At 47.0% G+C, this 23402-nt stretch overlaps 1 long non-coding RNA gene across 1 annotated transcript; it reads left to right on the top strand.

The window, feature by feature from the left end:
• The first annotated feature begins 13985 nt into the window (after positions 1-13985).
• On the top strand, positions 13986-23378 carry LOC122203443. The gene is made up of 4 exons (XR_006195180.1): positions 13986-14361; positions 19995-20123; positions 22341-22399; positions 23121-23378. It is a non-coding gene; the product is annotated as an uncharacterized LOC122203443 (long non-coding RNA).
• Positions 23379-23402: the final 24 nt, after the last annotated feature.

Here is a 23402-nt window from a genome sequence, read left to right as displayed (position 1 = left end):
GGGAGGTCCTGACTTGACCCTAACAAAACTTTTCAACCGTTATCGACCAATCTTAGCCTGGCAAACAGCCAGATCTCATCCTGCCTCAAGTTTCCCTGGACTCTCTGCCTCTTAGATTATCTGCAGCTGAAGCCTCAGGAGACAGCCAGGTCTGCTCTTGCTTCCTGCCCGCACAGCTAGGTACAGCAGGCAGCAGGCGGAGGGTCCCTGAGGACTTAACACTTGCGGTGGGAAAGAAAACTAACACAAGGAGCCACGTGGTCGCTTGTGAACCTGGTTGGAGTTTCTGTGTTGGTCAGGGTTCAGGGAGGAGGCCACTCATATTTTCTGTGGGTGGTGGAAATAGATACCTTTCTGGAGGAAAATTTTGGCCACTTGCATTGAAACTCTTGAAAATGTTCCTGTGGATGGTGCTCTCATTAAATATATAACTGTATTTACATGGGAAGGAGACTGGAGGTTTAACCACGGAACAGTGAACAGTGGTTGTTTTGTGTGCTGGGTTTTTATGGATATATATTTCAAAATTAATGGGTGTTTTTTAAAGCAATTTTAGATTTACTGCAAAATTGAGCAGAATGTACAGTTTCCAGTACTGCCCCCCACCCCCCACCCCCAGTTTCCCTCATTATTAGCATCTTGCATTGGTGTGGTACATTTGTTCCTACTGACGAACCAATATTGGTACATTATTAATAAGTGAAGGCCACAATTTACATAGGGTTCACTCTTGGTGTACGTTCTATGGGTTTGACAAAAGAATAGTGACATGTATCTACTATTACAGTGTCATACAGAATAGTTTCACTGCCCTGAAAATCTCCTATTCTCAACCAGCTCATCATTCCCTTCCTCCCTCCCTCCTTCCAAACCCCTGGCAACCACCGATCTCTTTATTGTATCCATAGTTTTGCCTTTCCCAGAATGACATACAGCTTGAACCATACAGTATGACCCCTTTTCAGATTGGCTTCTTTCACTTTGCAATACACATTTAAGGTTCCTCTATGTCTTTTCATGGCTTGATCATTTCTTTTTAGCACCGAATAATATTCCATCGCCTGGGTGGACCACAGTTTGTTTATCCATTCACCTGTTAAAGGACATCTTGGTTGTTTCCAAGATTTGGCAATAGAGAATAAAGATTCTGCAAACATTCAAGTGCAGCCTTTTTGTTTTTGTTTTGTAGAGATGGGTTTTCAATTCATTCGAGTAAATATCAAGGAGTGCAATTGCTGGATTGTATGGTAAGAATATGTTTAGTTTTGTAAGAAACCTTCAGGACTGTCTCCCCAAATGGTTGTACCATTTTGTATCTTCACCAGCAATGAATAAGCATTCCTAACTGTTCGACATCTTCATCAGCATATGGTGCTCTCAGTGTTCTGGGTTTTAGCCATTCTAATAGGTATGCAGTGGCATCTAATTATTGTTTTGATCTGCAGTCCTCTAATAACCTATGATGTTGAGCATCTTTTCATATCCTGAGATGCCATCTATATATCTTCTTTGGTGAGGCATCTATTCAGATCTTTTGTCTATTTTTTGTATGTGAATTATTGTGTTCATATTGTTGAGCTTTAAAGGCTATTTGTATATTCTGGATACCAGTTCTTTATCAGATATGAGCCTTCGGAGATTTTATCCCATCTGTGGTTTATTTTTTCTTTCTCTTAACAATGTCTTTCACAGAGTGGAGGTTTTTAATTTTAACGGAGTCCCACTTAGCAATTTATTTCTTTTGTGGGTCATGCTTTTGATATTGAATCTAACACATCATCACCAACCCAAGGTCACCCAGATTTTTCCTATTGTCTTCCAGAAGTTTTACAATTCTGCATTTTGCAGTTAGGTCTATGATCCCTTTTGAGTGAATTTTTGTGAAGGGTATATTATCTATGTTTAGAATCTTTTTTGTTTTTGCTTTTTGACATGTGGATGCCCAGTTATTCTAGCATCATTTGTTGGAAAAACTAGCCATTCTCCATTGAATTGCTTCTGCCTCTTTGTCAAAGATCAGTGGACTATACTTGTGTGAGTTTATTTCTGTCTCTCTATTCTGTTGCATCGATCCTTTGTCTATTCTTTCGCCAATACTACACTGCCTTGATTATAGTGGCCTTATAGTAAGTCTTGATGTCAGGTAATGTCCATCCTCCAACTTTGACCTTCTCCATCAAAATTGTGTTTGCTATTCTGGGTCTTTTGCCTCTCCACATAAACTTTAGAATCAGTTTCTCAATAGCCTCATAACTTGCTGGGATTTTGAATGGGAATACTTTTTCTTTCTTTGCTTATTCTATATTTTCTAATATTTCTTCAAAAGTACGATGATCTAGAACATGGCCTTTAGAGCCTTCAAATCTGGGTTTGGATTCTAGTTCTGGTATTTATTAACTTAACAGACGATTTGTGTGTGTGTGTGTGTGTGTGTGTGTGTGTGAGAGAGAGAGAGAGAGAGAGAGAGAGAACAAGCAGGAAAGGGGCAGAGAGAGAGGGGGACACAGAATCTGAAGCAGGCTCCAGGCTCCAAGCTGTCAGCACAGAGCCTGACCTGGGGCTCGAACTCACAAACCAACTCATGACCTGAGCCAAAGTCGGCAGCTTAACTGACTCAGCCACCCAGGTGCCCCAAACCAGTGTATCTTTAAACTCTAAAACCATGCTCAGTGTGTCAAAGATGTCTTCACCCTGACAGACAACTGGGAAATGACACCAACTGGGAATTTGATGAATTCATGTTTCCCATCTCATGCCTGTTCTGGGGCATACACTTACTGAGTAGAATAAAGAAGCATAATAACAGCACACTTGTGCTGATATTTCTCTTTTTATCTTAACTTTTGAGCCTCCCATTAATCATATTTCATCAGTTCTAAGAGGCACACTTTTTCTAATTTTAACCTCTCTGCAATTGAGATGCATTTTCCAGTCTGCTGCCGGCCAGCCAGCAGGCATGATGTGGTCCATTCCTTGTGTCCAAGCAAACTTGGTCATGGCTGTTCAAACTGCCATCACTTCTGCTGAGTTATGCACACTGCGGGTCCTTCACAGGTTGATTTTTTTATTAAAAAAAATTTTTTTAATATTTATTTATTTTTGAGAGAGAGAGAGAAAGAGAGACAGAGCACTAGCAGGGAAGGGGCAGAGAGAGAGGGAGACACAGAATCCGAAGCAGGCTCCAGGCTCCGAGCTGTCAGCACAGAGCCTGACGCGGGGCTCGAATCCACGGACTGTGAGATCGTGACCTGAGCCAAAGTCGGAAACTTAATCAACTAAGCCACCCAGGTGCCCCCACAGGCTGATTTTAGTTGCTGCTTAAAATGTCTTCCAAAAGATTACACTGTGATATGTTTTGGCATTGAAGTGGAAAGTTTCCCTATACACAAAAAGGCCTCCAAGCAGAACAATGGGGTAAAGGTTGCACATTAGTGAAGCAAATGCTTGTCTTTGGGGGAATGACTCCAGTCTTATATCCTTTTGCAAGGTAACAATCAAATTTTACTGCACCGCTAAAAAGTAAGAAACCACAGTAGATGAGGCTGTATTGCATTTTGTCACCGAGATAGCTGCCGAAGGATTTCTTGTCACATATCGAGTCAGGAAACAAGATCCAAGAGAAAGTGTCACATCCCTCAGAAAAGATGAAGGGAATTTCAGAGGAGGCATGGCGTGACCAACTAAGGTGTTGAAAAAGACTATTAAGGCATTGAGTGGTAACGGAATTGCAAGAGTTTATAAAAAAATTTCTTAATTTTATGAAAAATAATGGTGCATCGAGATCAATGATGGGAGTGCGTGGCTGGCTCAGTTTGAAGGGCATGAGATTCTTGATCTCCAAGTCGTTGAGTTTGAGCCCCACAATGGGTGTAGAGATGACTAAATAATAATAATAATAATAGGGGCATCTGGGTGGCTCAGTCGGTTGAGCGTCCGACTTTGGCTCAGGTCATGATCTCACGGTTTGTGAGTTCGAGCCCCGCGTCGGGCTCTGTGCTGACAGCTCAGAGCCTGGAGCCTGTTTCAGAATCTGTGTCTCCCTCTCTGTCCCTCCCCTGCTCGCACTCTGTCTCTCTCCGTCTCTCAAAAATAAATAAACATTAAAAAACAAAACCAAACAAAAAGAACAGGAAAAAAATAATAGTAAACTAAAAAAAAATCGATGATGGACTTAATGAAAGACAGTTGAACTCAAGTTAGTTACATTTCTGTGATGCAATTCCAATTTCATAATCAAAGAAATCCCATACTCTAACCTTGAAGTGTTGCTATATTTCTCAACACATCTAAACTATTCCTTCTGTCTTTCTGAAAATGCCTCCCAACAAGAGGTAGGAAAGGGGGAAAAGAATCCCTTCGTTCTGATACCAAAATATATACGCATGTGTTTTGTGGCCGTGCAACAATAATCAGCAAAACTGTGTATTTCCATTAATTCAGAAATACGGATCCTAGGAATTTGTCCTGAGAAAGAAAGCTGGAGTGAGTGCAAATATTACAGATCCTAGAAATTTATCCTGAGTAAGAAAGCCGGAGTGACTGCAAGTATTTAGTTGCTGGGATGCTTACCTCAGCTTTGTTTATAAGAATGAAACATGAGAAATCATTTACACGTGCGTCAATAGGAGACAACTTAAGTAAATATAAGACATCCATATAATGGAATAGTGGAGTCGGCAGACATCCAGAACGAAGTCGGTGTTTCTTGGCGTGGAAAGGTACTCATGATGTATGATAATAAAAAAGAGGATACAAGCCAAGCTTGATACCATTTTTGTAAAATAGAAATTGTCATAGTGGTCGTAATAATAATGATAAGGTCTCTATTCAAAATATGAATGTGGAAGAGAAAACAAATGAATTATAATAGTAGTTTCCTTCTCTGAAAGGGGGGAATGTGAGTGATTATTTTCTTCTGAGTTTCTGATTCTCCTTCAAAACACATTTTTATATAGGGGCGCCTGGGTGGCTCAGTGGGTTTAAACGTCCGACTTCGGCTCAGGTCCTGATCTCACAGTTTGTGGGTTTGAGCCCCGCATCGGGCTGTGTGCTGACAGCTCAGAGCCTGGAGCCTGCTTCGGATTCTGTGTCTCCCTCTCTCTCTGCCCCTCCCCCACTTGCGTTCTGTCTCTCTCTCTCAAGAACAAACATTAAAAAAATATTTTTATAGAGTTAAAAAATAATAAGGAGAGGGGGCAAAAAAGGAATTGATGTAAATCCTGTGAGAGGAAATGAAGACAAGCCGCCAGCGAAGGCTTCCTCTGTGACGTCTCTTTAAATGTCCACAGGCTCCTATTCCAGTAATGACTTTGCTGAAAAAAAATCCTCATCATACCACTAATAAAAGCATTTTGGTGGCAAATATGTTTAGTTTGGTAAACTAAGGCTGCGGTAATGGAAGCCTCGGGTGACTGTTTGCATTTGGGGGGGACATCAGGGAGGGCTTTGCCCACTTGCCAAGTTTGTAAATACTCCCTGCTTGGATGAATATTTCTTTCTTTTGCATTTCCTCTCCATCCCCTGTAGGAGGGAGGAAGCTTTTGTTTTGGCCACCAGCAATTTCTTTCTCAGTGGGTGTGCGTAGGAGAATGCAGCAGGGAGGTGGTGATAACTGGCAGGTTTGTGTTCCCCACAACACTCATATTTTGGGGCCCCAAACCCCAGGTTGGCTGTGTTTGCACGTGGGGCTTCCAAGGAAGTAACTATAGTTAAGTGGGGTCAAAAGGGTGGGGCCCATGGGGCGCCCGGGGTGGCTCAGTCGGTTGAGCATCTGACTTCGGCTCAGGTCATGATCTCGCGGTCCATAAGTTCGAGCCCCGCGTCGGGCTCTGTGCTGACAGCTTGGAGCCTGGAGCCTGTTTCAGATTCTGTGTCTCCTTCTCTCTCTGACCCTCCCCCATTCATGCTCTGTCTCTCTCTGTCCCAAAAATAAATAAACTTAAAAAAAAATTTTTTTAATAAAAAAAAAGGGTGGGGCCCGGATCTGATAGGATTGGTGTCTTTATAAGCTCACTGTGTGCGTGCACACACATGCACACACACGTGCACGCAGGAAAGGCTGTGCGAGGACACGGCTGTCTGCAAGCGAAGAAGGCAGGTCTCACCAGACACCAAATCAGCAGCACCTTGATCTCGGACTTCCAGCCTCCAGAGCTGTGAGCACTAAATTTCCAGTGTTTAAATCACTAGTCTGTGGCATTCTGGGTAACCGTGCATCTGTTCTGGCTGCCTCTCTGAGACCCTGAGATTTCTCCTGGCCTGAAGGCAGAGATCACTGTTCCTGATCAACGCCGGAGATGTTTGGACCCTCATCCCCTCTGCTGCCCCCTGCTCACCTTCTTCACTTGAGTCTCCCTCTTCACGCCAAGGGTGTTCTGGCAAACCATTCTCACTGCTGCCTTGTTTTGCAAACGCTGGTCTCTAGACCGGGGTGTCATCCCCTTCCTGCCCCCTCTCCCCAGTCCACACAAGTCTCTCCCTGCTCTTGCCTCACGACCATCATAAGATGTGCGTGCCTGTGTCACTCAGTGGACCCTTGAGTTGATTTGCTCCCTGCCAGGAACTGTGTTTTGCTCTTCATTTTATCCCCAGGATCTAGAAAAGTCTGGCATATAGGAAGCACTCATTAAATATGTGTTATAGAATAAATGAAGATGAATGAGGAACTCATGAGTGCTTGGCCCACAACAACCCCAGATTCTTGGACTTTCTGAAATAATCTAATCTAACAGTTACCAGACTCATTGGTCTCTGGATCCCTTGACACTCTTAAAAATCACTGGGGACCCCCAAAGAGTGTGCTTGTGTGGTTATATCTGCCATTATGTACCATATTAGAAATTAAAACTGATAGATTTTTAAAATATGTATTTATAAATCCATTTAAAAACAATAATAGGCCCACGAAATGCTCAGAGAGGTTATGTCAGTTGCCCAAGATCACACAGCTGGCTAGGAGTAGAAACTGGAATTCAAACCCAGAGTTCTGTGTTTGAGTTTTGGCTCAGTCCATTATCCACATTCCGGGAACATAACTAAAAGCTTGTGAGTTGACAAAAAGGAAGAGGGCAGGCTTCTCTCAAAATGTAGCCTTCCCTCAAAGCCCAGAATGGGGAGGAATACCCCAGAGGGTCAAGGGCAGAGCGGGAGGGTCAGGACTCTGGCCAAAGTTGGAGGTGAATCTTGGTGGACTTCCCTCAGATCTCGTAAGAGATGCGCTGAGGCCAATCCACCAAAAATTCCACCAAAAATCCACGAAAAATCAAATCTATGATATGTAGTTCTCTGAAAAATCAAAATGCTAACGGCCAATTGTCCAAATCAAATTTTCCAATTATTCTAAACTTTAGGAGAATTCTCATCAAGTATTGTTAATGAGTATCAACATACTCCTCTTGAATGTAGCCAATGACTACATTCTTCTACACACGGTATTTTAATATGCTCACTGATAATCTTCAGTGAATTTATACTTCTCGAATACTCTTATCAAAAAATTTATTCAAGATATTTTAATTATATTCAAGACTCTAAGATATTCAAGAATATATTCTTCATTAGAAGATAGTCATAAGAGAGTTAAACAGCTCCCATGATATTTAGCTTTTAGACAAAGTGAGCCGCTGAGAATATATTTAAGACCAATTTATTAAGAAGGCCATATTCATAGTCACTGAACATCTTCAAGAAAGCTAGTCTTCAAGCCATGTTTGGTAAATTTAGCAAGCTGGTGAGTTGGTGATCTGGCTTTGAGCACGTAATTGTCCGAGGCTCTTCTGCCCGTCTGAGACTGTGCATCTCTCGATTCTGGGAAGACGTGAGAGGGACAAGTCCTGTTACAAGGATAAGAGAACATTATGTCCCCAAACACCACCTTCACCTCCGTGAGAGGGAAAAATACAGAAGAGAAAAGGAGAGAGAGGCGCTCATGGTGGCTGCAACATACTGTCAAGGACTTTGTAAACGTTATTTCTTTTAATCAACCCAAGGAGTTGAAATGAAAATTATCCTTTTTCCTAGTGAGAACACTGAGCCTCAGACACGAGAAGTGACTTTCTCAACATTCTCCAGTTACTCAAGGGCAGAATGGGAGTATGAACTCAGGTGGAGTGGAGATTTGAACTCAGGCAGAGTAGGGGATATGAATTCAGGTAGAATAGAGGATATGAATTCAGGCAGAGTAGGGATTTGAACTCAGGCAGAGGGGGCACATGAACTCAGGCAGAGTAGAAGATAGGAATTCAGACGTGGAGGATATGAACAAAGGCAGAGTAGGGATTTGAACTCAGGCAGAGTAGGGGATATGAACTCAGAGAGAGTGGGGGTTATGAACTCAGATGGAGTAGGGGATTTGAACTCAGGCACTGGGATTTCAGAACCAGGGGCCTGGGCCATTGGACTGCACATTCTTCCACAAAGATGAAAAAGAATCAGTGAACAGAGAAACAAATGTATGGAGGCATGGGGTTTTGCAATGAAGGAATTTGGGAGCCGTAAGGGCATTTGATGGCATGTCCATTTGGATGTTGGAGGAACCAAGAGAGAAAGCCGGAGAAGGAACTTATGAGTTACATGGACAAGCCCCCTTTCCTTTCTCTTTGCCATCTAGAAATGAAGATGATGGAAATTCTGATGATCTACTTGTCTATTTATTTGTCCCGTTGTCACTCAGAGCTTAGATTCAGCTATATTATGTTCCCTGAGACATAAGAAAAAGCTAAGCAGAGAACCATGGGAGACCAATGTTAGCCACTGGCATAGAAGCTTGCAATGCTTCAAGCAGCCACGTTACAGTTTTCCAAAATACTCACCGCGTTCTTTCAAGGGGGAAAAAAGCCGTTTTATTTTGTTCTTTATTATCCAAGTAAGACACACATTGCCTATATATTGCTGATAAACAAACAAGATACATATAAGCTAAAATAATAAAACAGAAATCACCAATAAATCTTCCCTCCCTTACTCCAAAAAATCATTGTTAATAATGGATATATTTTCCCCCAGGGCTTTTGTTTTTATGCAATTTTCAAATGGGATCGCATTGCACATGTTATTTTGTAACCTGATTCTTTCATTATTATGATCCTGTTCAAAAAAACAAAAACAAAACAAATCCCAACTTCGCATCGTTTTTATTAATTGCAGATTTCTGATTGTTGATGATTTTATTCTCTGTCCCCGAAGAGGTGAGAGACGTGGCGATGAGGACTTACCTGGGGTGTTGGCTGACAGAGTCAGGGACCCTCAGATGGGACTTAAGAGGGTTTAGTGGGTGGGTCTTTAAGGAGGGGCCACTTGCAGAGTGTCCCTGGCTAGTCGGGGCTCAGGAGTCTTCCTATGGGGAAAGTCTGGGAGCCCTTACAATAATATTCCGCCAGTGGCTTGAGGCTGTGGGCAGGTGCCCTCACCTTCTTAGGCTCGTCTGTCAAATGGGGCCGTTTGGAGAATTGTGTGTAACAAACCCAGTGCTAGCCCCTTCTCCCTCTGAGATCAAACACAGACATCTCCAGTGACGCTGGAGAGTGTGCAAGCCCCTCCCAAGGACAATGGGATTTTAGTGGAGTTTGGCAGCATGCGGCAGAACTTGGCAAGGCAGCGTGACCGGGCTCCTCTGAACGGCGGGAGCTTGGCTCTGAGACCCTGGTACCCTGGACCTCAGCATCCTTTCTCTCCCCACGGAGGTCGTGGTCTCGCAATTCACGGGTTCGAGCCCGGAATCATGTTCTACTTCGTCAGTACAGAGTCTGCTTGGGATTCTCTCTCTCTCTCTCTGGCCCTCCTCTACTTATACCTCTTTCTCTAAATTAATTTTAAAAAACTTAAAAAAAAAAGAATAGACATGCGAAGTAATCATTTTCCTATGCAAAAGAAACTCCTGGACAGTAACTTATTTCTAGCCTGTTAGTGAGAGAATGTTTACTTTAAAAACTCTCTCAGCCGACTTCAGCTCAGGTCATGATCTCACGGTCCGTGAGTTCGAGCCCTGCGTCGGGCTCTGTGCTGACAGCTCAGAGCCTGGAGCCTGTTTCAGATTCTGTGTCTCCCTCTCTCTGACCCTCCCCTGTTCATGCTCTGTCTCTCTCTGTCTCAAAAATAAATAAACATTAAAAAAAAATTAAAAAAAAAAACCTCTCCACAATGCCTGGCACATAGGAAGCACTCCGTATGTGCTATTACTAGAAGTCTGACCATTTTTTTTTGAAAAAAGCTTATTTATTTATTTGGGGCGGGGGGGGGGAGGGGCAGAGAGAGGGAGACAAAGAATCCCAAGCGGGCTCAGCACTGTCAGCACAGAGCCTGACTCGGGGCTCGAACTCACAAACCTTGAGATCATGACCTGAGCCCAGATCAAGAGTCGGACACTTAACCCGCTGAGCCACCCAGAGCCCCTTGATCATTTTTAAAGGCATAGAAAGCATGAGGACTTTGCTTCTGGGCATCGGTGGCAAGTCTGAGGCAAACACTATTCTGCAAAGAGACCCTCTCTCCCCTCCCACCCCCCGCCCCTCCCCCCTCCCGCTGGAACCAGCCCCGGGCAGGGTGCTGGCTGGGGAGTGTTTTCGTACCCCCTCACCGCCTGAAGACAGCCAGGGTGTCACCAGGCAGATAAATGTGCTCCTCCTCTCCTGCTGAAATTGGCATGTCCGGTGTGGGGCCTCGATGATTTATTTACCGGTGACAGTTCTGCTCAGGGGTAGAACTGCCCTGGTTTGCTGACTGGTTCATTCATTTGTCTTTGTTGGCAGTGCAGGCCCCGTGGGATCCCCATCTCAGCTCCTGCCAACGCCTTATTCCTTCTGGATCTCGCTGCTCACACGGAGGGGGTAGGCACGAGGTGCTCGTGGTAGGTTTGCCTCCCCACCAGCAGACACACCCTCTTGGGTCTGCTTCGGGTGGGGAGGTCCCAGGGGTGGTGCTGGAGGTGGAGGGCATCCGTGGCATTAGAGAAACCACGTCTTACAATCGTGGACCTTTTTAAGATGCGACAGGAGTCAGATTGCTCTGGGCTCAAATACTGTCTCTGCTATTTATTAGTTGTGTGGCCTCAAGCAAATGGCCTGACCTCTCTGATCCTTGAATTCCTCGTCCGTTATGAGGGAATAATAATACCCATTTCCCTCTATCTCGTGAGGATAGAATACCTAAAGACCTAAAGCACCTGACACATAGTAAAGTGAGCCTGACATATGTAGGAAGCTCTTAATAAAAGGCACCTATTATTCCTATCTGTATCCTCATTATTATTCCCCTGGGCTCACAGCTGGTCCCTGGAGAAAAGGGGGTGTTTCCTTTAGGCGTTTGAGATACCAGAGCAGGAAGCAACTTACAGGACAAGCCAGAGAACTGGGTTGAAGATCTGACTCCCTATACTTTCTCTACGTGAGATCTTTTTTTTTTTTAAGTTTATTTTTATTTTGAGAGAGAGAGGGGGAGGGGCAGAGAGAGGAAGGAGAGAGAGAGAGAGAGAGAGAGAGAGGGAGAGAGAGAGAATCCCAAGCAGATTCCACAGTCAGTGCAGAGCCCCAACACAGGGCTCAAACTCACCAACCTCGAGATCATGACCTGAGCCGAAACCAAGAGTTGGACACTCAACTGACTGAGCCACTCAGGTGCCCCTTATCTGTGTGAGATCTTGAGGCAAGGTACTCTGAGCCTCCGTGTTCCCCATCTGTAAAATGGGGATAATAAAATGAGCTACGTCATGGAAAGTATCCGGCCTCAGGGGCATTTCACGAAGATCCATTTTCTTCTACCTTGCAAAATGCTTTACAATTTACAAAGGGTCGTGACAGTCATTATGTGATTCCCACCGAGACACTGGAGCCCCATGGATGGATCATAATCCCTGACTCATGGAAGCTCAGGGGCTCAGGGAAGTGAGGCCAATTGTCCCAACTCGTATTCATTCATTTATTTAACAAATATTTATGGAGTGTCTGCTGCATACCAGCTTCTGATATGTCAGTGAACAAAACAGGCAAAAAATATCCTTATCTTCATAGAGCTTACATTCTAGGGGTGCAACACAGACAACAAACAATGGAAATAATAAATGCATAAATTAGATAACATGTTAGAAAATGACAAGTCTCGGGTGCCTGGGTGGCTCAGTCGGTTAAGCGTCTGACTTCAGCTCAGGTCATGATCTCACAGTCCGTGAGTTCGAGCCCCGCGTCGGGCTCTGTGCTGACAGCTCGGAGCCTAGAGCCTGCTTTGAATTCTCTGTCTCCCTCTCTCTCTCTGCCCCTCCCCTGCTCATGTTCTGTCTCTCTCTGTCTCAAAAATAAATAAAAACATTAAAAAAATTTTTTTAATAAAAAAAAAAGAAGATGACAAGTTCTATGGAAAAAATAGATCCTGATGAGGGGGCTCAGGAATGATGGATGAAGGAGAGGTGGGCTGTAGTTTTAAAGAGGGAGTCCAGGATGAGCCTCAAGAAGAAGGTGACAGCTGAGCAAATGCTTGAAGGAGATGAGAGTGCCAGCCACGCAGAAGGAGGAAGAGAATTCCAGGAAGAGAGAAGAGCATATGCAGAGGCCCTGAGGCAGCAGTGTGCCTGAGGTGTTCACGGAAGAGCAAGGGGTGGAGTGGGGAAAGTGGGAAGGGGTGAGGTTAGAGGGGCACAGAGGTAATGCAATGTATGTGCAGAGAGAATCCTTTAGGACTTTGTAGCCATAATAAGGACTACAGCTTTTATTCTGAATGAATTAAGGAGTTTAGGAGGGTTTGAATAAAGTTGAGTCATGATCTAAGTAATATTTTCCCAAGATCACTCTGACTGTCGTGGATGAATTGACTGTGGGGTATCCAGCAGCAGAGGGATGTATAAACAAAATGTGGTGTATCCATACAATGAGATATTATCCAGTCATAAGAAGGAAGTTCTGGCACCTGCTACGGCAGGGACGAACTTGAAGACATGACGTGAGGTGACAGCAGTCAGACACAAAAGGACAAGTATTACAGGATTCCACTTCTATGAGCTATCTAGAGGAAGCTCATTCACAGAGATAGAGTGTAGGTTAGAGATTACCAGGGACCGGAGGAAGGAGAATGGAGAGCCAATCGCTTAACGCCTACAGAGTTCCATTTGCAGTGATGAAGAGGTTTTGGAACTAGATAGTGGTGATGGTTGCATTATTTTTTTTTTAAGTTTATTTATTTGTTTTGAGAGAGACAGAGACAGTGTGAGTAGGGGAGGAGCAGAGAGCGAGGGAGAGAGATTCCCAAGCAGGCTTCGGGCTGCCAACGCAGAGCCCGGCACGGGGCTCGAATTCTCGAAACCGTGAGATCATGACCTGAGCCGAAATCAAGAGTCGGAGGTTAACCTATGGAGCCACCCAGGTGCCCCATGACGCTTGCATTATTAATTCTGTGCATTGATGCCACTGGACTGTGCACTTGGGTTAAATGGCAAATTTTGTTATGTATTTTATTTACCACCATGAAAATATTTTTAAAAAATTGTGGGCACAAGGGTGGAAGATGCTGTAGCATCTGTGGGCTCAGATCACGGTGGAGGCAGGTCAGAGGTGTTCAGATGCCCACACACTTGGGACTTGCGTGTTTCCTGACAGGTTCCAGATAGAGCTAGTGATTCCCAGGGCCATGCTGGAACCCGGGTCTCCGGAACCTTCCCTAGGATCCCAGGACCACACAGCGAGTGTTTTGTGCTCACTGCTCACACGCTCCCAGCCTCCCAAGGCTTTCCACTCCTGGTCGCCCTGCCAAGACTGGATGTTGGATGGCTCTGGGTCCTTTCGGGGCACATAGTGGTAACTAGGTAGAGGAGAGGTTCTGGGCTGGAGCCCTTGCGGACGTCAGTGGCCCCCAACCACCACCACATCCTGGACTCGCACCAGTCCTGCCCTGGAAGCTATCTAGGAGTTGGCAGGTCCCCTCTGTTTGTTGCATCACTCTGGTTGTCTAGGAGATTAGCCCAGATTAGGAATTGGGTGGAGCAAAGTGGATCAGATGAGCTCACGGACAACACTGTTGCTGTTTGCACGGGGGACCTTAGTAACCGGCCAGAAAGCGCTTGGCCCAAATCTTGTTCCTCCTGAATTCGGGCACATGGACAGGGGCTCCTGGGAGAACTGAGCATGGGTTATGGGCTCAGACAGTCCCACGTTCAAATTCCAGCTCTGCTTCCTACTTCCTGTGTGACTTTGGGCAGATTGCTTCTCTCTGATTCCCCATTTTCCTCCAGTTGAGGATACTACCCACCTCTGGGACTTCTAAGGACTAAGTGATAAGCAGGTGGATGAATGTTGTAAAGTGACCACACCTGGACAGAGAAGACTCATGTGACAGAGGACGTCAGAGTATGTAAAATGCCTGGTGACCGGCTGATAAGAAGGGGTGTGTGTTAATGCCTTGTTCTAAAGTGGCAGAGGAAGGGAGGGAGTGGTCTGCAAGAAGAGACACTGAATTCTTTTTTGCAGGTGGGGAGTTTGAGAAGCCCCTGCACGGAAATGTCCAGGAGGCATTTGGAGCTCCGGAGAGCTGATCTGGGCCAGAAATGGGTGTGCTAGCTTAGATGAGATGGCTGGTGGGGCTATGGAGTGTGTAGAATAATCCCAGGGAGACTCACAGGGAGCTTAGGACAGGGTTCCCAGCGTCACTGGATCCGTGGGATGGTTCCAGGAGACAGAGGCTCAACGGAAGAGGCGGGAGGACTTTCCCAGCGTCACGGAAGGAGTCAGTCATCGAGCTGGACTAGATGTCCGGGTTTCACCTTGCAGTGGAAATGCCCCTCACCCGCCGTCCGTCCCTCTCCCTCTCTCTGTCCCTCTCCCTCTCTCTGTCCCTCTCTTTCTCTCTGTCCCTCTCCTTCTCTCACTATAATAGCAGCTGATGTTTGTCATTTTCAAGTGAAAGAAATAGACTCTGCCTAATTCAGGGGAAAAGGATGTGGTGTAACTCAAATAATTGACAGGAAAGCTAAGCACTGGACCCGAGGAAGGCCAGGAAGGGGGCCACTCCAGGGATCTAGGAAGTAAGAAAAATGAACATCTCTTCAGGGAACTGTCACTGGGATGAATCAGCTTCAGCTACTTCCCATCCCAGAATCTTTGCAAAAATGTCACATTCCCACGAGAAAGGCCTTGATAGGTTTAGCTTGGGACAGGGCTCTTTGATGGAAAGTCCCTGCAAAGCTACACATAATCACGAGCTATTGAGGGGCTGAGACCAGAGGAAAGGGTCACAGATGCTGCCAGGCAGAAGCCCTAGGTAAGCACCCCAGGGACCTGCACAGGGCCCTCCGGGGCTTCCGGTACGGAGACTTGAGCACAGATGCATGTGATGGGGCAACATGATTCATTCATCACTACCCACCTAGGCCTGGCAGGGCCCCAAAGGTGGGACAAGGTAGTTTTAACGAGAGGAGGAAGCACAAAACAAGACCTCAGCCATGCAGACTAGTCATTAGATCGAGGGCCGGGTAGGGGAAGGCGTCTAGATTGCCAGGAATTGCTTAACTCATTTATTCTTATATCTTAACTCATTTATTCCCCACCGCAGCTCTACAGGACATTCTCTCATCACCCCTATGTCATTGCCCGCAAGCCAGAGGCACAGAGAAGTTAAGATCTTCTCCCAGGCTCACCCAGTAAATGGTGGAGCAGAATTCAAACTAGGGCAGTCCCTGTATGCAGACTGTGTACATGATTTCTCCATATGGTCTGCAAATGCCACGTTGTAGGAGAGGAAGTGAAATCTGTATCAGGTGATGCATTACATCAAAGCATCCCTTACAAGAATCGAGTCTTAGATTTAACCACTCGGTTTGCTTTTCGTTGTCTCAAAGGCAATACATTCTCTATGCAGACTATTTGGAAAACCCAAAAACACACAAAGGAAAAAAAAATAACTTGAACATCCACCTTCTTCAAAAAAAAAAAAAACCAAAACACCTTATTTTTAATGTTTATTTAATTTTGAGAGAGAGAGAGAGAGAGAGAGTGCAAAAACAGGGGAAGGGCAGGGAGAGAGGGAGACACAGGATCCAAAGCCGGCTCCAGGCTCTGAGCTGTCAGCACAAAGCCCGACGCGGGGCTCTAACCCACAAGCCGTGAGGTCATGACCTGAACTGAAGTCGGCCGCTTAACCAAATGAAGCCACCCAGAGGCCCCCCAAAATAACAACTTTTACACAAATTTATAACAACTAAATAACTAAAAAGGAGCTGCAATTTTCTTTTTCTTTTAAATGGACTGTCATCCATACTGATTATCTGAGGCCAGCTTTCCCCGTGTGCTATTTCCGCAACACTAAATCATCTTCAGGAGCGTGAGAGTTAATGGCTGCGTACTTGTTCCCAATGTATGGAAGGACCATCATCTGTCTACCGAACCCCGTACCTTGAGCCATTTTGTCATTTCCAATTCTTCGTGAGTTTAAATGCAGCAGACGCTGCCAGCGGTCTGCTCGGATTTCCTCTACACCTTTTTCTGTCTGTGCACACCTCGCCAGGCTGCTGGGTACTCTTGTGACACAGATTTGCATCTGTGACTCTTTGCAGAACTGTCCTGGGGCTGCTAGGACCACTTTGCTCACAGGGTCAAGGAGCCTGATGTCTGCACACTCCACTCCCATCCTGGAGCAGACCTTAGCCAATGAGTGTTGGCATGCAAGAATTAAAGCCCAGATCCCTTGACTCAGGTTGAAACAGACTCTGATCTGTTCTAGGTTCCTTTACAGTGACAGCATGCCATATTCAGGCTACATAGATCACAAAAGACACGTCAGGCCTCCCTGCCTCATGCTCCCTCTGGGGCCACTTGCTCCGAGGGAAGCTAACTGCCTTGCCTTGAGGACACTCAACAAGCCTCATGGGAAGGCCCACATGGTGAGGGACAGAGGTCTCCAGCCAACAGCCATTACAGCGAGCTCAGAAGCAGACCCTCCGGCCCCAGTCAAACCTCCAGATGACGGCGGCCCCGGCTGACATGTTGACTCAATGTAATGAGACACCGACAAGAACCACCCGGCTGAAACTCAGCCAAATACCTGAACCTTAGAAACTGTACAATAATGTTTATTGTTTTAGGTCAGTACGTTTGAGGGCTAATCAGTTATCCATCAAGAGCTATGGGCTGTTCTTGCCTTTTGCAGCTCCCAATGCACATTGCCAGATTAAAGAAGGACATTTAAACAAATTTTTAAAAAATGTTTATTTATTTTTGAGAGAGAGAGAGACAGAGCATGAGCAGGGGATGGGCAGAGAGAGAGGGAGACACAGAATCGGAAGCAGGCTCCAGGCTCCGAGCTGTCAGCACAGAGCCCGACGCAGGGCTCGAACCCACGAACTATGAGATCATGACCTGAGCCTAAGTCGGCCACCCAACCGACTGAGCCACCCAGGCGCCCCTAAAGAAAGACATTTAAGTTGGTCTACCCCAGCACTTTCCAAAATTCTATGGCAGTTGAACACACCCCATTTCTTTTTCTTTTTACGGAACTCACTTGGGGAGCTGCCAATCTAGTGTGAAATCTTGGACGCACCCAGAGATTCTCAATTTCTGTCACTTCTGCAAAGACATTATTTGCCCTCCAACAACCGCGTCCGTGCTGGCTCAGATCTGAGGGTCTGACGGGCGCGTGTGTGCGCACAAGCATGCACAGCTATCGGCAGGAAGTTCTGTCATCCTGTCTGCTGTGGATTTTAGAAGCTGTCACTGTCAGGACCAGAACAAGCCCATCTGTCACGCAGCTCTGACAGAGCACAAACAGGCATAGGAAAAATGAAATCGTCCCGTGGTATCAGGTCACGAGGCATCCTTTCCAAGACAGCTGGCCACTGCCTTTCCTCTGCTCTCCCTGCTCTCCTGAGCCGCCGAGGTAGTATCCTCTGTAGTTAATAAACTTTTTGCTCATCTTCCCAGCCACCTTCTGGGGGATACTCAGGGTGGCAGCAAAGGAGTCCCACTTTACAGATGAAGACACAGAGGATTAAGGGTTCTGTCTTTTCCAAGATACACGTCTACTTGGACGCCAGAAACTCTTACCCCTTCGCCCGCCACCTGCTCCCTGGCTCAGGTAACACAGTGCTCTGGCACCAGTCTGCCGGAGTTTAAAACGGTCTTAGCTTCTGTGCCACTTCCCAGCTGCAGGACCTTGGGCACATTTCTGGATCATTGCAGTTTGGCTATAGATTAAATGGAAAACGGGCGGTGAAGGGCACAGACAACACCCATTTGGTAATTGCTATTGTTGTTAATACTCATCCTTGGGGTTTCCACCTTTGACATCAGTTCTTCCTGTTAGACCCTGATAACCCTCCCAACCTCTGTGGACAGAATCCAAGCTTCCTCTGGGCTCCTCCTGTGAGGCCCCTGTCCCAGCACCTTGTTCTCCAGTGGTTCCTAACCCTGGCAGCCAGTTAGAATCCCCCGGGGGAGCTTTTAAAAAATATCCACGCCGGGGCGCCTGGGTAGCTCAATCGGTTGAGCATCCGACTTTGGTTCAGGTCATGATCTCGCAGTTTGTGAGTTCAAGCCCCGCGTCGGGCTCTGTGCTGACAGCCTGGAGCCTGCTTTGGATTCTGTGTCTCCTTCTCTCTCTGCCCCTCCCCCACTTGTGCTCTAACAATAAATAAATGTAAAAAAAAAAATTAAAAAAACATATCCATGCCCAGGCTGCATTCCGCTCCCCCCCCCGCCCCGCCCCCAGACCACTAACACCAGAATTTCTCGAAATGTTTCTAGAGCATGAGCTCACCCTTACCCTTCCCTTGGGCCAGTGAGAGGTGCTGGAGGCTGGGTGTCTGGGCTCCAGCCGAGGAGAGAATCTCAGCACCTCCGCTTGGGACCTGGAGGGGGAAAAGTGTGAAGCCAGCCAAGCAGGGTTCTGAGGGAACCTGCTTCCAAGTCTTCCAGGGAGGAAAATGCTGCGGGCCAAACCGTCAGTGTGTTCTCGGCCCCTTCCCTCTGTCCCTCCCTCTGTGTTCTCTTTTTAAATGAACCCTCTCCACAGTTTTGCAAGATAACCCACACTAACAATGGTGCTGATAACAGGCCATGTTCTGAGCCTTTGCCGTGCCCTAAGGACTGTGCCGACGGCTGAAGGGGCTCCAACCCTCCTCCTCTTTCATTAAAAATGCCGTTTTCTCCTGATGTACAAGAACAGGTTCATTCTTAGGCAGGGAGTGCGCTTGGCCACTGAGGTTGTGGAGGTGTGGTGTCTCCTTTCTTCTAGAGCTCGGACAATGGAAGCTGATACCCTCCAATGCCCCTCATTTCTGCTTTTCTTCTCCCAAATGGAGACCTTGAGCAGTGGGAGGCAGATGCTGGGAAAATGTCAGCTGCAGGTGCAGACTTCAGGGTCTCCAGTGGTTCAGTAACCCACCATGGGTCCCTGGAAGACCCTGGACTCAGTTTCTCAGGAGGGACCGGGCTGAGGCCACCTGCTGCTCCTCACTTACTGTGGCCTTGCCCTGTGCTAGCACCTGTGGGCTCAGCCTTTCACACACACCTTGGATCCTCATATCAGCCTCGCATCATGACCCTCCATTCTTGTGGGTGAAGAAACAAAACACTTGCAGAGGTCAAGTGACAAGGCGACACACACAGTGGTGTCTGAACGCAGATCCCTTCCAGCCCTATTGCTTCCTGATCTCAGAGCCCCTGCTCAGTCCTGCCCTGGAACCTGCTGTTTTCTTTGCTCGCTCATTTATTGCCTGAAACCCCATTATACCCATGAGGGCGGATTCCCACATCTGTCCTGTTCTCCAGGGTCTAGTACTGTCCCTGATACAGAGTAGGCTGGGCAGGGCGGGGTGATACTCCAAACCTTTAACAACCGGCAGGGCCGGGCACTGACTATTCAGAATGGCCACGGCTCCCAAGGCAGTTGCTTATTCCCAGAGGGACTCGAAGGGCAAGGGAGGTATCTGTGTTTTAGAATGGAGGTTTTGTGATTATTTGGTTATGGCAAAGCCACAAGATCAGGAGATGATGGACTGTTGAAAAAATTGCTCGTTATGCTCACAGGTCCCAAGAGGAGATGGCTTGTCACATTGCAGGGGGCCGTGTGGAGAAGCACCAGAGGCCGTTAAGAGGCAGAGGGAATGGGGAAATGTGAGCAGGAGTTTTCCCTGTGGTCTCTGCAGGAAGGAACAGGTGAGGCAGGGTAGACATGCTTAGGATGGGCTCGACCGAATATTTTCAGCCAGCTTTGGGGAGCAGGGGCTATCTCTCAGTGTCTGGCACCTGACCTTGGACGATGAACGGCAGCGAACGGCCGGTGGATAGTGGTTCAGAGCGTAAGGCTGGGATGAAGAATGTGGTCGGTATGGGCTCTGGATTCATTGGTTTTCATACAAAAAGTGTGCCTTCAGGTGCGCCCTTTACTACCTCTGGGAATTAGCCAAGCTTGTGTGGGGGGGAGTCCCCAGGCAAGTCCCCAAGTGGTCAAAGCATCAGAATAAAAAGACATGCTTGAGACAGGCTAGGACAATGGGGTCACCTTAGAGGCTCAGGCAGTGTTGCTTATCAAGCAGTACTGAAGTATTTCAATATTTGGACACCTGTTGCCACCGTACCTGGGCATACAGTTGAACTGGTGCCGACCTTGAAGAAAGGCACTCAGTGAATAGACCTTGAATCGCTGAATTGGGGGGGCTGGGCCTGGAGTGTCTCCCTTTCCCCATATCTCAGTTATCCTTGGAGAATAGTCACGGCAATGCTGTTGCACGCGGCTACCCTTCCCTTTCCCTCAGGAATCTCCAGGTAGAGCACCTCTGCTTGCACCCAGGAAGGCTTGGAGCTGGGGATCAGGTGCATTATTAGCCTTGCTGCAGACAAGGTGACTCGGCCAGCCCTCAGCAACCAGACAGCAGGTCCCCCAGCAGGCCTTGAGCCTTCCACCCCTTCGACAACTCCCAGGGTCCGGACATTGTGTGGGAAGGGACCTCCCAGCAGCCCCACCCCCTGCCAGCTCCAGGTGTTGGCTCATTTAAGAGACAGTATTGATTTTCACATTATGATGCACAACTCGTGAGGCCCCGGGTGGGGGGTGGGGGGTGGGGGGAGAGAGAAGCCAGCGCTGATTCCGGGAATTTATTTCAAGACACATTAATTTGTTTCTTCCCTTCAAGGTCAAATCAAGGCATCTCCATATATCACCATTGGCAGCCGCTGGCTGGCAGGCAGTTGGGAGGGGGCAGAGGTGGGGGCTGAGAATAAGGCTTCCTGAGAGCCAGGTCAAGGGAGTCCGGTGGGGAAGCAGGCTCCGGGCACCCCCTGTCCCAGCATCATCATCGAAGCGAGGGCTCAGGAACAACACTCTTTCATTTTGCTGGAGATCTCCTGCAAAGGGCCGAGTCATCTAGCTTGATGTCAAGGCTTGTGTCTTTAAGCTGGAAGCTCTCAGAACTGAGATCATGCCTTTGGCCCAATTTTCCAGGGTGACCTACCCTCGCCATTCATTTGTTCACTACACATTTATTACTTGATGTCCCGAACATTGCACTTAGCACAGCAGACACAGAGGGTGGGCTTCCCACTCTCCCCACTCGGGGTCCCCCTGTTCATGAGCCCGGAAGTGGCAACCGTGGAAATAATGGCTTCATTTTCCTCCCTCCGTCACCAGACCCTCACAGTGTAAAGGCACCCACTATGCTGTGTCACTCGTGGTAGGTGCCCAGTAAATATTTGTTGAACAAACATCAACGGAGTAGAAATTTTCCTCCTCCCATCCTTGAAAGTAGGGCAGTTAGGGTTACTTTTGGTTTTTATGATTGTTATTACTTCTCCCGCTGCACAGACACCCAAGCTGTTATATGGTGTGCTGTATGCGGGTAGGGGTAAGTGAGTGGGGGCTCTGGCCAGCCTGGTGGGAGTCTGAGCTGAGACCCTAAAGAATTAGCCAGTGAGGAGGGTGAATTAGCCAGAAAGGAATCATGGAGAGAGAGAGAGAACAGTGTATCCAAGGTTCTAGTAGCAAAGAGAGGGCTTGTCTGGTTGGAGGAACAGAGGGGAAGTTAGGTGGGGCTGGAGGGTGTGGGTAAGGGGTTAAGGTAGGGCAGAGAGAGATAGCCCAAGGACAGATCCCATAATGCCTTGCAAGTCTCACATAGTGGCAGGTACTCAATCCATCCAACAATGGGGAACCATAAAAAGATTTTAAAAAGGGCATGCCTTTCATCTGGGCTCATGTGTTTTCTTCTGCTGGTGAGGCCTCTCCCCCCAACCCTACCCCTACCTGCCCAAGTCATACAACCCTGCCCGTATTCAAGTCTGACAGGTTCTCCCCCTCTTATGATTACCCGTCATCCCTCTCCTCCTCCCCCTGCAAAGCCCCAACTTGAAATATCATCTCTCTCCTCTTCCCACAAGGTGACGGACTCACTGAAGCCACCCTTACATTTTCTTTGTCGAGAGAAAGGCAGCACGAGGTAATATTTCATAGTAAGTCTGGAGTCAGATTGCCTGGGCCCCCTACTTACCAGGTGTGTGATCTGGGGCAGTGCCCTTAACCCTTCTATGCCTCGGCTCCCTTATCTGTAAAGTGGAGAGGAGGGTTGAACATGCCGCATAGAGTTGCTGAGCAAGAACACCGATTACACACAGGAGGCACTAACGTGGTGTCTGGTACACAAGAAGGAGTTAAGTGAGGGACAGGCATGCTTTTATCTGCCTGTTTGTTATGGATCTGTGAGCTGCTATGGGCAGAAATTGTGGCTCGTTGTTTACTATATGCTTGGCTCCTAGCACAGGACTCAGCAAGTAGGTGCTCGGGAAATGTTCACTGACTTCCGCTGTCATTTGTGGGTTTAGAGATGCCCTTGAAAATCAGCCCAGGAGCTCCTCGTTAATTCTTCCGAAAGCAATCATCTAGGTTCGAGTTCTGTTGTTATCCTGTGACTTACCAAAGCCACTTAGCATCAGCTTTTTCATTGCAAAATGGATGTCTACTTCTCAGGGTTGTCATGGGGATTAAATGGGACTGGCTCCAGGGACAGAGCATGTGGCCCAGTTTTGGTCAATGAGATTAAAAAAAAAGTCTTCTAAGAGCGTCTGGAAAATATCTTGTGCACTTATAAAAAAGAAAGTCAGAGGAGAAGACCTTTTTTTTTTTTACCCCCACCTTTTCTTTCTATGTGTTGTCACGCGAAGATGAGATGACTGGAGCTGCTGCAGCCATCTTGCAAACATGAGGACAGATCTTGTAGACCTGTCAGAGATGGCAGAGGAAGATCTCTGGGCTCTTCGTGGCATAAGAACTGAAAAAGTAGCTCTGAAATCACTCACCCCTAGACGTCTTACAAAGTTAGACACAGATGTTTATGTCATTTAAACCACTCCTCGTTGGGTATCACTGCTTGCAGCCACAAGCATTCCTAATTGATATTGGGTATCTAAGTGGCATAGCATTTAGTTTGTCACCAAAAGAAGCAC

This window comes from Panthera leo, chromosome D3 (assembly GCF_018350215.1).
Source record: "Panthera leo isolate Ple1 chromosome D3, P.leo_Ple1_pat1.1, whole genome shotgun sequence".
Lineage (NCBI taxonomy): Eukaryota > Metazoa > Chordata > Mammalia > Carnivora > Felidae > Panthera > Panthera leo.
Note: the sequence above shows the minus strand (reverse complement) of the source record. Positions and strands in the feature narration are given on the sequence as shown.